This window comes from Pseudorca crassidens, chromosome 2 (genome assembly GCF_039906515.1).
Source record: "Pseudorca crassidens isolate mPseCra1 chromosome 2, mPseCra1.hap1, whole genome shotgun sequence".
In the NCBI taxonomy this organism is placed as follows: domain Eukaryota; kingdom Metazoa; phylum Chordata; class Mammalia; order Artiodactyla; family Delphinidae; genus Pseudorca; species Pseudorca crassidens.
The window spans coordinates 150094727-150113178 of record NC_090297.1 but is presented as its reverse complement, the minus strand read 5'-3'; the positions used below and the strand labels follow the sequence as shown (position 1 = coordinate 150113178).

Sequence of the window (18452 nt, the reverse complement as noted above, 5' to 3'; positions counted from 1 at the left end):
CATGAGGTTTGCTGTGACCCTGAGCAATTCACTCACCGCTCCCTAGGGATCCTCTATCAGTTCATCTGCAAATGGGGATAAGTATGCCTAATCCTTCAAACTGCTACATGGAGGCCATGGGAGATGTTCCCAGTTCTGAGTAGTAAATGAAATCATGAGATGTGCATGGGGTTTCCATTTTGCACTTGATAAAATGTGCTTTCTTTAAAAATTGTATTGGGCTTCCCTGGTGGCACAGTGGTTGAGGGTCTGCCTGCCGATGCAGGGGACATGGGTTCGTGCCCCGGTCTGGGAGGATCCCACATGCCGCAGAGCAGCTGGGCCCGTGAGCCGTGGCCGCTGAGCCTGCGTGTCCGGAGCCTGTGCTCCACAACGGGAGAGGCCACAATGGTGAGAGGCCCGCGTACTGCAAAAAAATAAATAAATAAATAAATTGTATTATGTTTTTCAAATTGAATGAAGTACATGTGCAGAGCCAGTAAAAGACAGTAATACCAATGAATTTGGAATCAGTTCCTGTTAAGTCACCTGTGGACAGCTGCTGGTTTCACATGTCCAGAGGTGAGCTTCTGTAGGAGCAAGAGGCTGACATTCTGATTTTCTTAGGAAGCCAAATGTTAAGGCAATTGTTTGAAGCTTGCAGATAAGCCACCATGCAAACTGAAAACCTAAAAGTGATCTTTACAGCAACCCCCAACCAATAAATGGCTCTGTAATAAACCTCAAGAGGACACAGAGTTTCTATTTTGAGAAATGAAATTTTGCAAAAACAAACAGAAAAGCAGTTCAAGTCCCAGAAATGGTGAGAATATTTACTTCAGAGGAAGCCAGGAGGAAATTTGGTTGAACATCCTCCCCGCTCTTTTCCTGATGGCCCCGCTTGATTACAACAGTACATTTGTGGCCAGCCTGGAAAAAAGGAGTGTGTCCAACCTTTCACTCACTCATTAAGCATTTACTGTGGGCCTGCTACATTCCAGGTACTGGCCTATGGGCTGGTATGAGTCAGATCAGGTGTGATCTCGGTCCACATGGGGCTCTTGAGGTCTCATTTGTGAACTGTCTTCCCCACACCCTGTTTCCCCAGGTTCTGTCCCTCCTTCCTTCTGCCATCCTAGGTGACAGCTTCCCTTCATCCTCAGGTGTCCAGGATTCCTCCTCTTATGCGTGATTTCAAATGTTCACCGAGGGAAAAGTGACTGCATGTTCCAACTGCCCTGCCTTTGCTCCTAGCACCCTGGTATGTCCAGAGTCTCAGCACTGCCTATAGAAAGGCTTCCTATCGTCCAGAATCAGCACAAATGCCACCTCCTCCATGCAGCCTTCCCTCATTGCCCAAGTTAGAAATGTTTTGTCTTTTGTTGGATGAATAGCCCTTTGTTGGTACATCATTTTAGCACTGACCACACACCTGCCTTTTCTTACAGCTGTTGGGGGTCAGTGGAGACCTTTTCTGCCAGATTGGACTGGGAGGACAGGGGATACCACTCTCCGAGCCCAGGGCTCATGTCTAATTCCTCTCTACCCCAGGAGACTGCCTTATACTGCTGGATACATACCAAACACTAAAAACAATTTGGCTGGATTGGATTTTTTTCTTTGATTTTAGTTGCCCAGAATTAGCTTGATCAAACTCATCTGTTGGTGGCGCTCTGCCATCATGGGTTCATGCATAGCTCTTATGGTCTATATATTTAATATTTTTTGGTCTCCATACCTATTCCCCACCCCCTGCCCCCAACCACCCCACCCTGCCATTGAAACACACTCTTGTTTTAATAAAATGCAACCTTCTAATGCATCTAAGTAACCATATTCTTGTAGGCTTGAACACTTGGCATTGTTTGGGATTGAACTTGCCATTTGGCCAAGAGAATGAGACACTTCACTGGAGTTTTAGGCACCAGCAGCCAGGGTGGATTTGTTTGGGGGCAGGGCAGGTGACCCTTGGAATCCAAGGGGGAGGCAGTCAGCAGCTTGCTCTACCACAGGATTTCTGCTTCCTCCCCCTGCTCCCTCCACCTCAGAGCCTGTTCCCCCACATCTGGGCTCTGTCCTCTCTGGCAGAGCCTGTCTACAGCTGCCATGTTGCCAGTCAGGAGGCCCCAGAGAGTTCTCTCTTCCAAGGGATTACCTGTTCTCCTTGACATATACTGCCATTTGAGATGCCCATTTCTCTTTCTCCTGCGTCTTTTGGTTTGTGCTCCTTGATTACACCCTTGGTGAAGTGCCCCTCACCTACCCTGTGGTGAAGAAACTACTTAGCCCAGCAGTTCTCAAATTTTTTGGTCTCAGCGCCCCCTTATACTCTTCAAAATTATTAAGGAGGACTTCCCTAGTGGCGCGGTGGTTAAGAATCCGCCTGCCAATGCAGGGGACACGGGTTTGATCCCTGGTCCAGGAAGATCCCACATGCCGTGGAGCAACTAAGCCCTTGCATCACAACTACAGAGCCTGTGCTCTAGAGCCCGCGAGCCACAACTGCTGAGCCCACGCATTGCAACTACTGAAGCCCGCATGCCTAGAGCCCATGCTCTGCAACAAAAGAAGCCACAGCAATGAGAAGCCCGCGCACCGCAACGAAGAGTAGCCCCGGCTCGCAGCAACTAGAGGTTGTCCGGGCGCAGCAACGAAGACCCAACGCAGCCCAAAATAAATTAATTAATTAATTTTAAAAAATTATTAAGGAACCCAAAGAGCTATTGCTTATGTAGGCTATATCCATTTATATTTACCATATTAGGGAGTAAAACTAAGACAATTTAAAGATATGTATTTAACTAATTTTTAAATGGTACTATAACTATTACATATTAATATAATTAACATGCTTTTATAAAAAATAACCATATTTTCCAAATCATGAAAAATTTAGTGAGAAGAAAGGTGCTGCTTTATGTTTTTGCCAATCTCCTTATTAATATCTGGCTTGATAAAAGAGAGCTAGATTCTCAGATCTGCTTCTGCATTCAGTCTGTTGCCATATCACACATCATGTAGCCTTTGGAAAACTCCACCGGACCTTGAGAAAGGCAGAGAGCGAAAATGGCAACTAGCATCTCAGCACTGTTATGAAAGAGTTTTGACCTCACCAAATCTCTGAAAGGATCTCTGAAACCCCCAGGAGGTCCCTAGACCACACTTTGAGAACTGCCTGCCGCCTTAGACCATCGATTTCTTGACGGCAAGGCCATTCCCTGTTCATCCTTATTTTAAGCAGACTATGGATTGGGACTCAGTAAATCTTGTTTGAAATACTTGGAAATATCTGTGTCATTGAGAGTTATCTCACCCTCACAGTCACCCCGGGAAACACTCCACTTCATCTAGTGCTACTGCTGCGGATGACATTTGGATTCTTACAGAAGGCAGCCTCCAGAGGTGATGCAATTCTGTCGAATACCCTCAGTGGTCTCAGATCTTTGTTCTTTTAGGAGCAGTTTGATGTTTGGAAATAGCCTAAGGCTATGTGGAGGGAAATCTTGTTAATTATTTGGGTAGTCAACTGGGTAACGCTACATTTTTGGAGTTCTAAAAAGTAACACTGACTTCTTAAAATTTGGATTGCAAAGCTACTTTAACAAGCATTCCCCTAATTCTACATGTATATTCACACATGTGCAAATGATGTTTGAATACGTTTAATAATTGCATCATCCTTTGAAGAGTAAAAATTGGAAACAAAATCTTAGTGCCCACAACTAGGAGACCAGTTCAATAAACCATGGGCATCCACGGAATAGAACACTTCGCAGCTGAAAAAAAGAATGAGAAAGTTCTATATATATTGATTACAAATTAACTCCGAAGTATATTAAGTAAAAAGGGAAGAGGCAGATCAATATATATAGTATGCAGTCATCCACAGGAAAAAAAAAAAAACTGTATCATGTGTGTGTGTCTATATGCCTGTGTGTCTGTGTTTGCTCATGTATACGTAAGCTATACAGCAAACTGGGAATGCTGGTTGCCTCCAGGGAGAGGAACTAGCTGCTTGGGGTGACGGGTAGAAAAGCAGCTTTTCAAGGATTATCCTTCTGTACCTTTTAAGTTTGAAACCATATGAATGTTACCTAATAACATAGAAACTTTTAGAAGCCCCAAACGGAAAAAATTATGACATTCCCTCCTTCTTCCAAAATTAAAAATAAAAACAATTCTTAACACTTACAGAGGCTATACTCCATAAATGAGTTCTTAGAATTGCTTGAGCAATAGAATGATTATCAGAAAAAATACACAATGTACACGGGGGCATATGCAAAGAGGACGCTAGAAAGGGATGAGATACATTTGTGAAAAGAACTGGTCATTTTTATAGTCATGCCTTAATTTTTTCACCCTTGCCCTGTTTCACAAATAGGGAAACTGATTCTGGGGGGCTTAATGACTCATCTATGTCATCTGGGCTCTGGGTTCCAACTCTCGCCTTGTTAGGGGATTTCCTGACAGTTCCTGCAAATCTCTGTGGGGATGTGGCAGTGAGTGGGGGACAGAGGATGATAGATCCTCTTTCATGTGGTCCTAAACACACCTCTCTCCTCACTTCCCACCCGAAACAGGGGCTGGAGGCCCAGGCAGGATACATGTGCCTCTGATGGTGGCTGGCAGGGCTACGTCATCCTCACTCTCTTCCCCAGGGCTCCCCATGGGCCCAGGTGTAGCATCCTCCTCCAGGCTCTGCCAGGACATTGCTCTTCGTGTTCGGTTGGCATAATGCCTCTGTTTCCACAATTGGCACTTCCCAGATCAATTGTCACCTAATTGTCACACAATTTGGTTGGTTCAGATGACTGTGGGCTTTTGAAAATCGATTTCTCCTTCAAAGGATAAAGGTTTGTCATCAACTAAGGAATTCAAATCCTGTGGTGGAGACTCCCCACGGTTCTGACAGAACATGGTCAGGGTGCTCTGAAGGAGTTTTTGGCATATTTCATTCACTCAACTAGTGTATGTTGAACCTATTTGTTGGTGAGGCACTATTCTAGGCCCTGGGGATACAGTGATGAGAAGGTTTCTGTTCTTGGGGAGCTTACGTTCGTGTGATGAGAAACTGACAATAAACAAGCAAACAAATAGATGGTTGAGGTAAATTCACATATTAATTAAGAGATCAGAGGGTGATGTGGCAGAGAGGTTGCGAAGCCAACTTTGGACCGTGTGCTTGGGGAAGGCCAATCTGAAGATGACTTCTTGAAGAGGGAAATGCTATCTCAATGCCTTTTGAGGCCCTCCTTTCCAGCAGTGAGAGTCTAACATTCTCTGCACCCAACAGGTTCCCGTGGAGGGATGACAGACAGGGAGGAGAAGAGAGGTTCCAGTTCCCTGGGCTTCCCAGTCTGCCGGCTGCTAAGTACTTCTGAGAAATTCTGCTTCCAGCTAACGAGGACCACCTATCCTGGGAACCTCGGTACATGGGACAAGAACCTCCTGGGTAGACCCCTTGGCAAGATGAATTGGACCAACTATAGGTTCCAGGATTCCAGAACCAGTGGTGACGTCTTAGACAGCTTGGGTAAGATTAGCTGAAAGTGAGCCCTGGGCAAAGTGACTACTAATTACTGTTAAATAATTGTCTCACCATTTAGTTCTTTAAAAACCCTATGGGTTGAATACTATGTCCATCTCACAGATGAGGAAAATGTGGCTCAGAGAGATTATGTGACTGTCTTAAGATCACACATTTAGAAGTACCTGAGACTGGGTCACGGGACCCTAAAGCTCAGGCTCTTTCATGATGTCATCCTTCATGCTTGTTCTCCTCACCCCCACCAACCCTCCTCTGCTTTTTTAGGATAGGCTCTTGTCTTTCTGAGCCTAGGTGGACACCCTCATGCTGTCTGTCATCCTTGCTGAGAACAGGTGTGGCCTGTTCTCAGCAACCCCTGGCTAGCAACCCCCAGCCAGAGCCCCAGGCTCCTGTCTCATTGCTCCAGGCTTTTGGAGCACAAAACACCACAAAACACCAAGTCCTGTGACTTGGTACCTCATCTTGGGTAATTCCCTGCTGGTGCCATGGGCACTAGAAAGATCTGGTTTCCGAGTCCCCTCCTTACCCTTTGCCCAGAAGTTGGGCAGGAGCTGTTAAAGAAAAACTTAGTGAGGTCAGCTATCTTACTTGAAAGAAGGCAGAGAGGAAGTGAGCCATTGAGGTGCTTGACACAATTCCAACCGGCCTTAGTGCCCCAAGAGGCTGTAATTGGTACTTCCACTTTCAGATATTATGTATCGTCAGTGGGTATTAAATTGCCCTAGCGATCCACTAGGTTCCCTCCACCCCACCCTAGCAGCAGTCTCTGCATTCGGGTGTCTGAGTAGCCAGCTCCCAGGGTGTGTCTGGAACGTGCCACCTGCTATAAGGGCTGAATCATTCACCTCCATTTTAAGAGGGAAGGAATAAGAAGAGGCCCGAGTGTAGGCAAGAGCGCTTCGGGTTTAGAATTGAAAACTCCCGTCCTGGCTCCAGCACTCAGCAGGGGCCAGTGGCTGACCCTAAAGATCTATACAGAAAGAGGGTTGGGTTAGAAATGTTTTAAGATTCCTTCTAACCCTGAGAATCCAGGGACAGACTATGGCTGGATAGGGGGTGGGCTTGGGGTCTTCATCCCTTGATGTAGGAGAATTTTTTTCAGTGTGGATAATATCACCATCACCTCCTCACTTGAGCATGGGCAGGTTCTCACAGCTGCCACCTCTGCCTAGTTCCAGCCCAATTAGCTGGTATCCTGACCATTCCTCACCCCCTCACATGCCCCTCCCTGGGGACGGATCACATGCACCCTCCTGGTTGTCTTTTTTCTGGATATCTGGTAACCCTTACTCCTTTGTAAGAATGGCAGAACTCAAGAGTAAAATGATGGCACAATGGCAACAAAGTGTAGTATTCATAAACACACAATTTAAAGTTGGAGAGGTGCAGGTTCAAGTCTGATTTCTGCCACTATCTAGCTCTATGACCTTGAGCAAGTCTGATCCCTGAGAGCTGGTTTCCTTACGGTAAGGTGGGAATAATAATTGTTCCTACCTTATTGCCTGTTTATGAAGCTTAAATAAGATAATGAATGTGCCTGGCATATATTAAGTCCCCAGTGTAAGGCAGCTAATATTACTGCTTAGGATCCTGTAGAGCTCATTTGTATATGTGTTGTCTTGGTCAGTTTGGGCTGCTATAACAAATTACTGTTTGACTGGGTGATTTATAAACAATAGACATTTATTTCTCATAGTTCTGGATGCCGAAAAGTCTAAGATTAAGGCACTGGCATATTCAGTGTCTGGTGAGAGCCCACTTCTTGTTCTTAGATGGCTGTCTTCTTGCTGTGTCATCGCAGGTTGGAAGGGCATGAGGAGACCCTCTGGGGTCTTCTATAAAAGAAGTAATCCCATACATGAGGGCTCCACCCTCTTGACCTACTCACCTCCCAAAGACCCCGCCTCCAAATACCATCACCCTGGGGTTAGGATTTAACATATGAATTTTGGCAGCACACAAACATTCAGTCTACAGCATGTGTTAAAGAATTACTCTCGGCTCTCACTCCCTCTTGTGAGAAGACCAGAATCACAACTAGCTGCTGGACAATCATCAACAGGAAGACACTGGAACTCACCAAAAAAGATACCCCACATCCAAAGACAAAGGAGAAGCCACAATGAGACGGTAGGAGGGGCACAATCACAGTAAAATCAAATCCCATAACTGGTGGGTGGGTGACTCACAGACTGGACAACACTTATATCACAGAAGTCCACCCACTGGAGTGAAGGTTCTGAGCCCCACGTCAGGCTTCCCAACCTGGGGATCCGGCAATGGGAAGAGGAATTCCTAGAGAATCAGACTTTGAACCTAGCGGGAACTGACTGCAGGACTTCGACAGGACTGGGAGAAACAGAGACTCCACTCTTGGAGGGCACACACAAAGTAGTGTGCACATCAGGACCCAGGGGAAGAAGCAGTGACCCCAGGTGAGACTGAACCAGACCTACCGCTGATGTTGGGGGGTCTCCTGCAGAGGTGGGGGGGGCTGTGGCTCACTGTGGGGACAAGGCAGCAGAAGTTCTGGAAAGTACTCCTTGGCGTTAGCCCTCCCAGAGCCTGTCATTAGCCCCACCAAAGAGTCCAGGTAGGCTCCAGTGTTGGGTTGCTTCAGGCCAAACAACCAACAGGGAGGGAACCCAGCTCCACCCATCAACAGTCAAGCAGATTAAAGTTTTACTGAGCTCTGCCCACCAGAGCAACAGCCAGCTCTTCCCACTACCAGTCCCTCCCATCAGGAAGCTTGCACAAGCCTCTTAGATAGCCTCAACGACCAGAGGTCAGACAGCAGAAACAAGAAGAACTACAGTCCTGCAGCCTGTGGAACAAAAATCACATTCACAGAAAGATAGACAAGATGAAAAGGCAGAGGGTTATGTACCAGATGAAGGAACAAGATAAAACTCCAGAAAAACAACTAAATGAAGTGGAGATAGACAATCTTCCAGAAAAAGAATTCAGAATAATGATAGTGACGATGATCCAAGACCTCAGAAAAAGAATGGAGGCAAAGATCGAGAAGATGCAAGAAATGTTTAACAAAGACCTAGAAGAATTAAGGAACAAACAAACAGATATGAACAATACAATAACTGAAATGAAAACTACACTAGAAGGAATCAATAACAGAATAATTGAGGCAGAAGAACGGATAAGTGATCTGGAAGACAGAATGGTGGAATTCACTGCTGTGGAAGAGAATAAAGAAAAAAGAATGAAAAGAAATGAAGACAGTCTAAGAGACCTCTGGGACAACATTAAACGCAACAACGTTCGCATTATAGGGGTCCCAGAAGGAGAAGAGAGAGAGAAAGGACCAGAGAAAATATTTGAAGAGATTATAGTCGAAAACTTCCCTAACATGGGAAAGGAAATAGCCACCCAAGTCCAGGAAGCACAATGAGTCCCATACAGGATAAACCCAAGGAGAAACACACCTAGACACATAGTAATCAAATTGGCAAAAATTAAAGACAAAGAAAAATTATTGAAAGCAGCAAGGGAAAAATGAAAAATAATATACAAGGGAACTCCCATAAGGTTAACAGCTGATTTCTCAGCAGAAACTCTACAAGCCAGAAGGGAGTGGCATGATATACTTAAAGTGATGAAAGGGAAGAACATACAGCCAAGATTACTCTACCCAGCAAGGATCTCATTCAGATTCGATGGAGAAATCAAAAGCTTTACAGACAAGCAAAAGCTAAGAGAATTCAGCACCACCAAACCAGCTCTACAACAAATGGTAAAGGAAATTTTCTAAGTGGGAAACACAAGAAAAGAAAAGGACCTACAAAAACAGACCCAAAACAATTAAGAAAATGGTCATAGGAACATACATATCGATAATTACCTTAAACATCAATGGATTAAATTCTCCAACCAAAAGACACAGACTTGCTGAATGGATACAAAAACAAGACCGATATATATGCTGTCTACAAGAGACCCACTTCAGACCTAGAGACACATACAGAATGAAAGTGAGAGGATGGAAAAATATACTCCATGCAAATGGAAATCAAAAGAAAGCTGGAGTAGCAATACTCATATCAGATAAAATAGACTTTAAAATAAAGAATGTTACAAGAGACAAGGAAGGACACTACATAATGATCAAGGGATCAAACCAAGAAGAAGATATAACAATTATAAATATATACGCACCCAGCACAGGAGCACCTCAATACATAAGGCAACTGCTAATATCTCTAAAAGAGGAAATTGACAGTAACACAATAATAGTGGAGGACTTTTAACACCTCATTTACACCAATGGACAGATCATCCAAAATGAAAATAAATAAGGAAAGAGAAGCTTCAAATGACACAATAGACCAGATAGATTTAATTGATATTTATAGGACATTCAATCCAAAAACAGCAGATTACACTTTCTTCTCAAGTGCGCATGGAACATTCTCCAGGATAAATCACATCTTGGCTCACAAGTCAAGCCTCAATAAATTTAAGAAAATTTAAATCATATCAAGCATCTTTTCTGAGCACAATGCTATGAGACTAGAAATCAATTACAGGGAAAAAAATGTAAAAAACACAAACACATGGAGGCTAAACAATACATTACTAAATAACCAAGAGATCACTGAAGAAATCAAAGAGGAAATCAAAAAATACCTAGAGACAAATGACAATGAAAACACAAAGAGCCAAAACTTTTGGGATGCAGCAAAAACAGTTCTAAGAGGGAAGTTTATAGCTATGCAAGCCTACCTCAGGAAACAACAAAAATCTCAAATAAACAATCTAACCTTACACCTAAAGGAACTAGAGAAAGAAGAACAAACAAAACCCAAAGTTAGCAGAAGGAAAGAAATCGTAAAGATCAGAGCAGAAATAATTGAAATAGAAACAAAGAAAACAATGGCAATGATCAATAAAACTAAAAGCTGGTTCTTTGAGAAGATAAACAAAATTGCTAAACCATTAGCCAGACTCATCAAGAAAAAGAGGGAGAGGATTCAAATCAATAAAATTAGAAATGAAAAAGGAGAAGTTACACAGACACCGCAGAAATACAAAGCATCCTAAGAGACTACTACAAGCAACTCTATGCCAATAAAATGGACAACCTGGAAGAAATGGACAAATTCTTAGAAAGGTATAACCTTCCAAGACTGAACCAGGAAGAAACAGAAAATATGAACAGACCAATCACAAGGAATGAAATTGAAACTGTGATTAAAAATCTTCCAACAAACAAAAGTGCAGGACCAGATGGCTTCACAGGTGAATTCTATCAAACATTTAGAGAAGAGCTAACACCCAACCTTCTCAAACTCTTCCAAAAAATTTCAGAGGGAGGAACACTCCCAAACTCATTCTATGAGGCCACCATCACCCTGATACCAAAACCAGACAAAGATACTGCAAAAAAAGAAAATTACAGACCAATATCACTGATGAATATAGATGCAAAAATCCTCAACAAAATACTAGCAAACAGAATCCAACAGCACATAAAAAGGATCATACACCACGATCAAGTGGGATTTATCCCAGGGATGCAAGGATTCTTCAATATATGCAAATCGAACAATGTAATATACCATATTAACAAATTGAAGAATAAAAACCATATGATCATCTCAATAGATGCAGAAAAAGCTTTTGACAAAATTCAACACAATTTATGATAAAAACTCTCCAGAAAGTGGGCATAGAGGGAACCTACCTCAACATAATAAAGGCTATATACGACAAACCCACAGCAAACATCATTCTCAGTGGTGAAAAACTGAAATCATTTCCTCTAAGATCAGGAACAAGACAAGGATGTCCACTCTCACCATTATTATTCAACATAGTTTTGGAAGTCCTAGATAAGGCAATCAGTGAAGATTAAGAAATAAAAGGAAAACAAATTGGAATACAAATACAAATTGGATACTATACATAGAGAATCCTAAAGGTGCCACCAGAAAACTATTAGAGCTAATCAATGAATTTGGTAATGCTGCAGGATACAAAATTAATGCACAGAAATCTCTTGCATTCCTCTACACTAATGATGAAAAATCTGAAAGAGAAATTAAGGAAACACTCCCATTTATTATTGCAACAAAAAGAATAAAATATCTAGGAATAAACCTACCTAGGGAGACAAAAGACCTATATGCAGAAAACTATAAGACACTGATGAAAGAAATTAAATGTGATACCAGCAGATGGAGAGATATACCATGTTCTTGGGTTGGAAGAATCAATATTGTGAAAATGACTATACTACCCAAAGCAATCTACAGATTCAATGCAATCCCTATCAAATCACCAATGGCATTTTTTATGGAACTAGAACAAATCATCTTAAAATTTGTATGGAGACACAAAAGACCCCGAATAGCCAAAGAGTCTTGAGGGAAAAAAACGGAGCTGGAGGGATCAGACTCCCTGACTTCAGACTATACTACAAAGCTACAGTAATCAAGACAATATGGTACTGGCACGTAGATCAATGGAACGAGATCAATGGAACGAGATAGAAAGCCCAGAGATAAACCCATGCACCTAAGGTCAACTAATCTAAGACAAAGGAGGCAAAAATATACAATGGAGAAAAGACAGTCTCTGCAATAAGTGGTGCTGGGAAAACTGGACAGCTACATGTAAAAGAATGAAATTAGAACACTTCCTAACACCATACACAAAAATAAACTCAAAATGGATTCAAGACCTAAATGTAAGACCGGACACTGTAAAACTCTTAGAGGAAAACATAGGAAGAACACTCTTTGACATAAATCACAGCAAGATCATTTTTGATCCACCTCCTAGAGTAATGGAAATAAAAACAAAAATAAACAAGTGGGACCTAATGAAAGTTCAAAGCTTTTGCACAGCAAATGAAACCATAAACAAGACGAAAAGACAACCCTCAGAATGGGAGAAAATATTTGGAAACGAATCAATGGGTAAAGGATCAATCTCCCAATTATATAAACAGCTCATGCAGCTCAATATTAAAAAACAAACAACCCAATCCAAAAATGGGCAGAAGACCTAAATAGACATTTCTCCAAAGAAGACATACAGATGGCCAAGAGGCACATGAAAAGCTGCTCAACATCACTAATTATTAGAGAAATGCAAATCAAAACTACAATGAGGTATTCCCTCACACCACTTAGAATGGGCATCATCAGAAAATCTACAAACAACAAATGCTGGAGAGAGTGTGGAGAAAAGGGAACCCTCTTGCACTGTTGGTGGGAATGTAAATTGATACAGCCACTATGGAGAACAGTATGGAGGTTCCCTAAAAAACTAAAAATAGAATTGCCATATGATTCAGCAATCCCACTACTGGGCATATACCCAGAGAAAACCATAATTCAGAAAGACATATGCACTGCAATGTTCATTGCAGCACTATTTACAATAGCCAGGTCATGGAAGCAACCTAAATGCCCATCAACAGACGAATGGATAAAGAAGATGTGGTACATATATACAATGGGATATTACTCAGCCATAAAAAGGAACGAAATTGCGTCATTTGTTGAGACGTGGATGGTTCTAGAGACTGTCATACAGAGTGAAGTAAGGCAGAAAGAGAAAAACAAATATCGTATATTAACGCATGTATGTGGAACCTAGAAAAATTGTACAGATGAACCGGTTTGCATGGCAGAAGTTGAGACACAGATGTAGAGAAGAAACGTATGGACACCAAGGGGGGAAAACTGCGGTGGGGTGGGGATGGTGGTGTGCTGAATTGGGTGATTAGGATTGACATGTATACACTGATGTGTATAAAATTGATGACTAATAAGAACCTGCTGTATAAAAAAACAAACAAACAGAAAAAAACAACTAATACTAAACTTTCTTTGGGTGATTTGTATGGAGATATGTTAATATAAATGTTTCAGACATTACATGAAATTTCTAAAAATCTTATATGTTCTGGTATAATGTTTTAAGTGATAATTCTAGTTATTACTTGAAAATGTATATCTCAGAAATAACTAATAAAACAAAATAAAACAAAAAGAACTTCTCTATCCCTTTCTGCAGAGAACATCACCACCCTGAAGACAGGCACTGGCCCTAAAGAACTCAGCAGGTGGGTGAGAGAAGGGCTGGCCCACGCAGGAGTATCAGGCATCTTGGAAGACGGTCTGTTTGGCCCCATTTGTGGACTGGTGTGGGTGGGACCATGGCCATGGAGGTTGGGGCAGAGGAGAGAGGCTCAAAATGGGAGCAGGAGATGGTTGGCTGTTGGGGATGTGGAAGCCTGAGGTGAGAGAGCGCCCACAGAAGTGGGGAGGCCCCAGGGCAATTTTGCGGATGGTCACTGCAGCCAGCCAGGGCAGCTGAAGCATCCTCGTTGTCTTGTTTGCTTCCCTAAGCTTCGGCACAGCAGCCACAGCTGTTTCTAGCTCCATCGGTGTCATGGCCCTCATCTTGCTGCTGGTGGGGCTCTTGTCCATGACTCTGAAGAAATGGAGGCATGAGAGTGAGTTGAACGGCTGGCCCTGGAGCTGGGAACCAGGAAAGAGGAGAAACCAAGGGCAGAGATGGGATGTCTTTCCTATGGGGCAGCCTTGGGGGAGGGTAGAAGAGGGCAGGCTATAGGGTCTGTTCTCTGGAGTTGCCAGGGACTCAGCACATAGCAACAAGATTTATTTATGGTACAAATTCTTTGTGCTAAAAGCCATACATAAGCAATCTGTATAGACGTGGTTTATATGCATCAACTAAAATAAATATAGATGCCAAGCTCATCTAAATACTAACCCAAATTATAAAGTATACCAACAGTGCTTACTCCCCCTGCCTCTTCCTGGGCACTTAGCTCAGTCTCAGAGGCCCAATGGGTTAAACGCGGTGGATTTTGCATTCTGAAGTCCAACCCTAAGCCCAGTAATCAATCAAGGAGAGATGGTTACTACCTCAACTCAGGCTGACTCTGAATTTATTAATTTTTTGAGGACTATCTAAGAAACAACTGAAGCATCAGACCAATCTTCTCCACAAATCCTTGGTAAGGAAATAGTGGAGTCATACCTAGAGGGGCTCCTGGTTAGCTCTGCCAGGATTTCATGCTGTTCCTAGGTAGACCCCATACAGGGGTGGTGGTGGTAAGGCAGAGAACAGTCCTGAAAGAAATGTTCTTGAAAATCAAGGCAGATCTAGGGCTTGCTCAGCAAAAACCCAATGTTCCACTTGCTGTCCTATAGGGGCCCCAGTAGCTGGTTTTATCTTTGGAAGTGGCTGGTACCTCTAACCTGTGTCCTATCTCTAAAGGAGCTTTCCTGCCATGCTGATGCCATATATTCCAACGTGATCAACTTGGCCCCCAGGGAAGCAGACGACTTCGCTGTCTATGCCAACATGCCCCCTTTCGATCGCCCCAGGAGGACATCACCAGACCAAGTGGAATATGCCTCCATTGTATTCCACTGATGGGAAGCCAGTGAGATGCTTCAGAGAGGAAAGTCGGACCTGTGCTCCAGCTAGATCCTGAAACGGCTTTTCCTTTAGATGTGTGTGTGTGTATGTGTGTGTGTGTGTGTGTGTGTGTGCGCGCGCGCACACACGTGTGTGTGTGTGTGCGCGCGCGTGTGTGTGTGTGTGTGTGTGTTTAAAATGCATAAACCATATTCTGATGGAGGTAAACGACTGGGTATTTCTTCTAATTTATTGGAAACAAGTGCAGTTATAATGGAAAGGAGTGACATCTGAGAGACAAGGGACACAATCATTCCAGCCATTTCTCTCCAGCCCTTTCTCGCCCTTGCCCTTCCTGAGGCAAGGGCTCAGGAGTGGGGCTCGCACCACTCAAGGACCAGCTTCTGTATTTTGTCTCTCTTGTTCTGCCCTGTCAGGAATTGACACCCTGTAGAGGTTAATTCATGAGTCACACTCACGTCTGGAGATGTGAATGGCTGATTGCTGTGTCTATGTCTTCACAGCAGCTTTGCTGGAATGTACCAAGTGTGGGGGGAGGAGGCATGGGAGAGCTGCAAGTATGTGTAAAGTCTTCTTCCTGAGGGAGTGAACGCAGAGAATGCGGGGCCACCCGGGACAGGAGCTGGGGAAGGATCACCCGGTGGAAGTGGGTACATGTCACCACCACCAAGTGTCTGCTCCGTGGGAACTTCGGAAGATGTCTGGAACTTTGCAACTGATTCATTCCTTCTTTCCTTCATTTAAAAACATGCATTAGGGCTTCCCTGGTGGCACAGTGGTTAAGAATCCGCCTGCCAAGGCAGGGGACACGGGTTCGAGCCCTGGTCCTGGACACATGCCGCGGAGCAACTAAGCCCGTGCACCACAACTGCTGAGCCTGTGCTCTAGAGCCAGCGAGCCCCAACTACTGAGCCCGCATGCCACAACTACTGAGCCTGTGCTCTAGAGCCAGCGAGCCCCAACTACTGAGCCCGCATGCCACAACTACTGAGCCTGTGCTCTAGAGCCAGCGAGCCCCAACTACTGAGCCCGCGTGCCACAACTACTGAAGCCCGTGCACCTAGAGCCTGTGCTCTGCAACAAGAGAAGCCACTGCAGTGAGAAGCCTGCACACCACAACAAAGAGTAGCCCCGCTTGCCGCAACTAGAGAAAGCCCGCGCGCAGCAACAAAGACCCAATGCAGCCAAAAATTTTTTAAAAATCCTAAAAAAATAAATAAATAAAACATGCATTAAACACCACCATATTTTAGACCCTGGGAATACAGCAGTGAATCCAACAGACAAAACCTTATTCTCATGGAGCTTACCTTCTAGGAGGGGGGCAGTGAACAAATAAACAAGAAAGTACACAGACTGTCACATGGTAGCATGTGCTATGGACATAAATAAAGCAAGTCCTGGAAGGTAGGGAAACACCAGGTGGGAGTGGGTTGCTATTTTGTATTAGATGGTCAGGTACAGGCTTGCTGACATTTGACCTGAAGGCAGTGAGAAAGTGAGACCTGAGGATAAATGGGGAAGAGCATGTCAGGCAGAAGGGACAGCAAGTGCAAAGGCCCTGAGGTGGAAGTATACTTTACATGGTCAAAGAATATCAAGGATGTTAGTGTGTCTGGAGTTGGCCGGGGTGGGGGCGGGAGCAGTATGGGGAAATGAGGTGTGTGCAACAAATCAGCGCCTGAGTTTGGGAATCAGTGGTCTAAGGCAGTGTTTCCCACAGCATACTCCATGCAGTGGGAGTACAGGGGCCCCTGGTCCTTTGGGGATCATGCCTCTGGCTGCACCTCTCTCTCTACTCCCGCTGCTCACATTTGTTAATCTCCAGATATTCTCCTCATTTATAGGGGACTCCTGGTCTCCGCTCCACCCTAATCCTGTCATCACTCAAGGTTATTTCGTGGCAGTGTAGATGATCTTCCCTACCTTTGAGCTTAAAGTTTCCCAAAGTGTGTTCTTCCAGTTATGAGAGATGTTAATGGATGTTGGGATGTAGAGAGTAGGTGAGATCTATGACCAGATAAGTTTGGGAAATGATGAATAAGTAAAGAGTAATGGAGAAAAATAATTTTTCATTTAAAACCAAACATGATAGAAGCCACTTCTGTCTTCGAAGGAGGGTATGCCATACTGGTTCACATCAGTAAGAAAACACATTCTTTATGGCTCCTTTCCACTCATAGAGACTGGAGAGGGGAGGAGGAAGTAGAAAGGAAACACAAAGATTTCTAAGCCTCTGCCCTCTTTTCTGTTGATACTGGGCAAGTCCAAGGGCAGAGAGCCCTTTGTTATAGCGCAGATGTAGGGTGACCACACACCCTGGTTTTTTGCGGACTTTCCTGGTATGCAACTGTTGTCCCAGATAAACTATTATTAGGTCCACTTTCATTCTCAAAAGTGTCATAGTTTGGGTGACAAATTACGTGGTCACCCGTTAACAAGGCTTTGAAAGTGCAAAAGCAAGTCCAAGGCCAATAAGGAGCGGAGAGCAAAGTTGTTTTGTACAATAAAGTGAGGATAGAGTTGGGGTGGGGGTGGAGGAGGCTGCGGGGGAGACAACAAGGACATTTTTGAGGGAAAAGGGGCCTAAAATCATGTAAAAGATTTCCACCACCACAAACCTCAGTAAAGCCCACTGAACACACCAAGGTCTGGTGTGGGTATTTTGGGGAAGGGGACATCATGGACAAGGGACTGAAATCCACATCTTGGTCAGCATAGAGCAGAAATAAGAGAGAAGTGGTAAGAGGTGCAATCTGAATGAGTTGGACAGTTCAGGGGGAGGATGAACTCAGAGCTGGAAGCAAACACAAGCACACAAACCCTCTGAAAATTCTCAGAAATCTCAGGGAGGGCACCAGAGTTTCCAAAGAACTTACAATTGGGATATTAACAATGGTCCTTAAATGGATACTGTGGCCTCAGCATATATCTGTGTTGAAAAATTTAAACAGGTTTCTTTATGGCAAGACTTCTCAGAGCCTCCGATATGTAATGTACTTTATGAATAGTATTCTTTAAACTCTCTTTTGTTTTCTTAGGGAGCATCCCATAGGACAGGAAGTAACCCTTGTAACGCCCTGTGGGAAGAGCTTGTTTACGGGGACACCTGCCCAGGCGGGACTGTCACAGGGAGACCCCAGCCTAACCCTGCTTCTGATTCAATCCAAGGAGGGTGCAGAATAGTCATTATTAGTCTTTTATGTGGCAAATGGGGTAGCTGTGCCCAGTCTGAAGCGAGGACACCCCCTCTTCCAGCTTTGATCTGTACCCAACAGCCCCCAATTTTTAGTTAGCCAGCCAGAGACATCTCTCTGGGGCAGTAGCTCTCAGCTGGGAGCAATTTTGCTCCCCTTCCCAGATATCTGAAAATATATGGAGACTTTTTTTTTTTTTTTTCTGCGGTACGCGGGCCTCTCACTGTTGTGGTCCCTCCCATTGCGGAGCACGTGCTCTGGACGCGCAGGCTCAGCGGCCATGG

The 18452-nt window shown here is 44.0% G+C and overlaps 1 long non-coding RNA gene across 1 annotated transcript; it reads left to right on the top strand.

The window, feature by feature from the left end:
• Positions 1-5290: 5290 nt before the first annotated feature.
• LOC137212036 (uncharacterized) lies at positions 5291-15078 on the top strand. The gene is made up of 3 exons (XR_010937322.1): positions 5291-5515; positions 13574-13622; positions 14807-15078. It is a non-coding gene; the product is annotated as an uncharacterized lncRNA (long non-coding RNA).
• The last annotated feature ends 3374 nt before the right edge of the window (positions 15079-18452 follow it).